Below are 6,000 nucleotides of genomic sequence, written 5' to 3'. Positions count from 1 at the left end.
TCACTACGCCCCTCTCTCTCCCATGGCTTGTTATCGCTCTTATCCCACTCCCCTAAATCTGCAAGTTGCTGAATGGCATCCGCTACCTCATCAGTAGCTTTGCCCGTCATACCTACCAGCAAAGTCATAATGACAATTTTGAATGCGGGTGGCGCGGTTCTAATCACCATGTTTCGAGTTGAAACTGAGAGCGGCACGGCTCCCATGTGATCAGGAGCATCTATGTGAATAGCCTCTTTCATAGCATGCTCTCTGACTTTTTGAATTGCTTCTCTCAACGTATACCACTTCGTTTCTTCGCTAGGCCAATCTGTGGTAATGGGATATTTACGGTTACATGCTTGGGCTACCAGGTGCAACAAAGACACCTGTGTATCTTGACCATTTGCTTCAGGGGGCGGTCCTGCCCTTAAGACCTCCTGTACATTGGTGTCAATTGACAGGGGTAAAAAACACAGGGAATCCGTAGAATCTACCAACAACCCTGCAGCACCCCCATCTAGCAATCTCACCATCCATGTCAATAAAGCTTCCCCTGATTTTTGCCTCAAACGGGTAATAATTTCCCCAACCTCCTGCTGTGTGTAATCCTCCAGCGTGGTTAAGTCCACCATTCCGCCAGCAGGATTCTGCGGGTGGGGTCCGGCTTGCTGTCTTCTAACGGGCTTAGCCGCCACTGTTTTCTGTTTCGCTTCCATTTTGGAGGCAGACCCATTTGCGGAACTACTTTCTAGACTGGTTGAATCAAAAATATCACCATCCCACGTATCTGGATCCCAGTCCACACCAGTGGTAGCGATTACAGCTACCACCTTTCTTTTGTTGAGCCCTCCCCGTCTTTTCCTATACTTATACCGGGCTACTCTCACTGCTGCCCTCTCGGCTACAGCCTGATATGTGTCAGCCTTATCTTTAAACAGTTTCATTTGAATCTGCTGCATTAACGCAGTCTGCCTTTCTGCAGCCAGCTCTCTCTCTAATCGCAAAACCTCATTTTTCATTTCCACCTTCATTTGATGTATTTTCCTATAAGCATGCAAAAGAACCCAACCTCGCCTACCTAATGCCGCACATTCTCTGCCACGTTCTACTGGAACTTGTTGCAAGCATACCATTACATCAGACGGTTCGGCATCTCCCAATCCTTGATCCCATGAATCACTTAGACCTGCACCACATGCCCACGACTGGGCCAACTTATCATATGGACTCTTAGTCCAGCCTGGAATAACAACATCAGAACAGTCACCGCCAGCCGTAACGCTCTTTTTCCTGAACAAACTACTCATTATCGCAAACAAAACAAAACCTAATTTATATCTATATATTTTTCTCTCCACACTGCAATCACTCCCACAGGCACGCACACACCGACAAAGGAAAAAAAAGTCACTACTCAAAAACTTCACTACCCACTTACTTTCACTTGCAAGATAACCGAATCCTATCTACGTTCAAACAGATTCTTGAATACTCGGAACAACTCATCACAAGTATCCTGTTCGTGATGCCAAAAATGTATTGCTCTCCCCAGAGTGCACGTAAAAAACATAAATCACCAATGCAATTATAGAGAAAATACTTTGAACGCAGAAAGACGCAATAACTCGCAACCACACACTCTTAGAAGATAATCAGCACTTATACGGCTATTTATTAAAAGTTTAGAAGCAACCAGTGATAACATAGACATAAATCATAGAAGAAGCAAAGAATTCAAGAGGAAATACATCACCGTAAGCGTAACTGGATTCCTCATCTTGTCCAGAAGTGGCTGGAAGACCCCTGGAACAGCCAGGCCGAGAGCACCACAGCTCACAGGAGTGCCGGACGTAAGCGTCCTCCTCCGGCTGAAGTCTCACCTGACCACCTCCGGGTTTCCGCATATATACACACTCCGAAAAGGGGTGACAGTTCTCGAACCTTCTGGAAATGGCACTTGTGCAGTTGATGAGCAGCCGTAGGTTGTCAGCTGTGTCAATCGACAGCCACCCTCAAGGAGCAGAGTGCCTCCCTCCTCTAAAAACACGCTCCACACAGAACAGTTACAAACCATAACAAAGTTAGCTTTCCCAGCAGAAATGTCCTTGACCGCATACCAGGTTTGGAAAGCATGTTTTCCTCAGCACTGTGAATCTAACACTCAGCAAAATGTGTGCAGCTTTTCACTGCGGCATGAAGTAAATATCCATCATGGCTCCGAGCGCTCCCAGAATGCACTGCGCACCAGCGCCATTTTAGTTCAAGCTTAACAATTGCTCAAATTAATGAGCCTTTGGTGAAGGATGGTGAACCCATAGAATGCCATAATGCTGAGGCCTCATTTATAAACGAGGTCCCGAAGCAATTCACAGTAAAAATCTAAATAAAAAAGGAGAAAAGAATGTGGTGTAAATACGCTATGGTGCAGAAGGTACTTAATACCTTATCTCACAAATTTGTGAGAGACCATGATTTGCGAGAGGTATTTAAGGCACCACAGCCTGACAATTAAGTCATTCTGGTTTCTGACTCATCGAAACAAGTCATACCTGAGATTTTGTCGACGGTGTCCGCGACATCTGTAAATGACGGGCACCGCGAAACAAGATTCACCCAATGCGAGTATTCTGAAGGTACTATTCGCTTATCTGAGGCTCTTAAGAATAAAGCGACCTCAGGGTGGATAGACAAACACCTAAAATCGATTGAATTGGGTGTGCTCGATATATTTGATATCTTTAAAAACCTGGCTGTGATTTCTCCAACTAATACACCTACTTCAGCTGGTCCCGATACCAATGAAATTTGTCGAACATCTGGGAATAACTACCCAAATTGATTCAAATTCTTGTAACACTAATATTTCTAACGCAAAAAGGAGATATACAGCTGACACTCGATCGAAACTCCCAGGAAGAATCGATGCACCTATTAGAGCCGAACGTAATCGCAATGATGCCAGTGGAACAACGATGATCGATGAGACACAAAATATAGCATCGTTAAAAATATTGTGTGCTGATGTAATTGTACCCTATAATAATAGCGATTCGGATAGAGGTGCTGCTGCAACAATAAAGAAAAAGGCCTTGTCTGACGATTCTGTATGGATATTAATAGAAGACATACTAAATCGAAAGATTTTGGAGGCTAAGGCTGTGAATCATACTCAGTGTTTGATTACACCAGACACAGGTAAGTTAGGACTTAATGCTAACTCCTCCTATCAAATCAGTACTGAGCATCATAATACACACAACCCAGGTTCATGTGTCTACCATGATACAAGGAAAGAAAAGAAATATGAACCTATTCAGCCTAACACTGACAATGTAACTGAGGTTCACTCTGTTCCTGATTTTGAAGGCCATGATAGACAAAAGTTAAATGAGCATATATATGGCTTACGCTCGCCAGTGTATCCACAAGAGCCTAGTCTGATATTGCATTATATATTTGATGACTGAGCTCCTTGGTCTTTGAATAGAATTTATATTTTAAGTTTATTTGCTGATATTCCGGAGCTAAGTTTGATCACGTCTGCGGATATAAAGTTGGTCAATTATATCCATTCCTTCAGATTCGATTACATTCGTCTGGTAATTCCATCACCTCTTGTCAGTTCTTTGATCCTAAAGGAGGCTAGTTCATTACAGAAGAGAGGCTTTGATACCTACAACTATCAGGTACGCATGACAATTGGTCGTGCAGGGTTACCAAATCCACTAAGAACGGAAGTTCCTGAACCCAGAAAAGGGGAAAGTGGGCTGCTGATAGATCAGGACAAAGCACTTATAAAAGATATGCAGGAATGGCGTACCCTAGCTTTATCCTTAAGAGAGTAAATCGCGCAATTGAAATCAATAGGAAAACCACTTTAGCGAAGGAAGCACTTTTAGCTTAGTTTCATGGACTCTAGAGGATGTTCTCACCTGGTACTGAGTAACAAAGTATGCAAAGCTTTGGCCCAGCATGATTTTATTCTAATTCAAGAAACATGTTCAAAAGGTCTCATGGTGTGGGATGGTTACGAGGTTTTGTGTTTATCAGTCAAATCCGGAGTTGGAGTTCGACCTAAAGGTGGACTAGCGCTTGCATACCGCAATGATGAATCAATTGTTATTGTATCTGAAGTGCAAATTCCTGATTCAATTTTGATGGTGACATGTAAAGTTCAAACTGGAAATGGCAGAGTGCACTTAATGCTAATCAATATCTATTGGAATGCTTTAGAATTTTCCAATAAGCAATTGGTGAACGTGATCGAAATACTGGATACTTTGATTGACGATTAGCTCGGCATGAATTTAGGTGGCTTGATTATTTTAGCTGATGATCTGAATGCAGATTGCAACATGGCAAATAGTGACATGGAATGGGCTATAACCTCCTTGGGCGACTGTAACTCCAAAAATGGAAGTAAGGTGTATAGAGGAAGTTTAAGGCTGGCCTTTGCCAGAAGCTGGGGCCTAAACCTGATGCATAATATCAAACCTAGATGGCAGGCGCGTGGGGAGTCTTCTATAATAGACTATGGGCCTCATTACAAGTACACCGGTCCGGAGTTAACGCCGGCAGTAAAACCATACCGTCGCCGTTTCCACGTCCGCCCAATCATGACCCGCGGCTCCGGAAATAGCACCTCCTCAAACCGCCACCACGGACTTAAGGGTCCCATAAAGTCCACCTGCACGGAAACCCCTCCGTTACCGGCAACACGAAACCCTGAGAGCATCACAACTAGCGCAGACATGGAAACACCGCCAGAAAAATGGCGTTAAAACCGTGATCACGGTGGCGGTATCACTGCCACCGCGAACATGACGTTAAACAGTGCCTGCTGAACAGAATCAGGCACAGGTGCACCAAATCATCCCAGCTGGACCCAGCAGCACACTGGGAGCCCACAAAAGGGCCACACCCAGCCCAACACAACACATAACCATGCAGACAGCAGCTCTAGTAGCACTTGGACTGGGCCTACTCAGCCAACAGGCAGCACTGCACATGATGGCAGTAATGGTGCAGAGGAGGAGGCGGAGGCAGAGGAGGCGCAGGCGCCAACCAGCCAACCCTGCACCTATGGCAAACCCCATTGTGCAGCCACCACTACCCCGCAGGCAGCCTGCAATACCACGCATCAGGGCCTCACCCTGGAACCTTACCCCAGGACAGATCCACACACTATACCGGCTGGACCGCCCAACAATCCTGTACATCACTGCCATGATTGAGGATGACATCAGCAGCCACATAGACACCCCCACTGCCATACCCCCCCTCCTGAAGGTTGTGTCTGTGCTGCATTTCCTTGGCACTGGCACCTATCAACACACAGTCGGTGAGCTGCACGGCATATCACAACCCTGTTTCTCGAAAATCCTGGTACAGGTACTGGATGCCCTTTTGCGCCATGTGTCGGAACACATAGCCCTACCCCGTACCCTCCCCGAGGTCATTGCCACAAAGTTGGCCGTCCATGCCATAGCAGGCATGCCAAATTGCATAGGTGCACTTGACTGCACCCACATTGAGCTGACAGTACCACGTGCAATTGAGATGGTCTTCCACAATAGGAAACAGTATCACTCACTGAATGTACATATGGTATGTGATGCCACGCTACTGATTACACACTGCTGCCACTGTTTCCCAGGCTCAACCCATGACTCAATGGTACTGCGGAATTCCACGTTGCCACGGTACATGGAACGCTATGCCATACAAATCACATGGCTATTGGTTGAGTACAGCTGACAATGCTCTGACCCTGTTGAAGCGTTATGTATGTGTCCAGGCCAATGAGCAATGTGAGTGTGCCGCTGGACCGCACATGAATCACCCCCCCTCCCATCTACCAAATAGACAGCGGATAGCAAACATCACAAAGGAAGACATGACAGGTCACCACAGTGTGCCTGTACACACCCTGCCACAGCCCATCCTGTCACTGTCTCATACACCTTGTGCCACTGCAGACACCCACCCACAAATGGAACACTGCCCTCCCAATGCATG

Source organism: Ambystoma mexicanum, chromosome 12, assembly GCF_040938575.1.
Source record: "Ambystoma mexicanum isolate Mex_15411 chromosome 12, UKY_AmexF1_1, whole genome shotgun sequence".
In the NCBI taxonomy this organism is placed as follows: Eukaryota; Metazoa; Chordata; class Amphibia; order Caudata; family Ambystomatidae; genus Ambystoma; species Ambystoma mexicanum.
Note: the sequence above shows the minus strand (reverse complement) of the source record.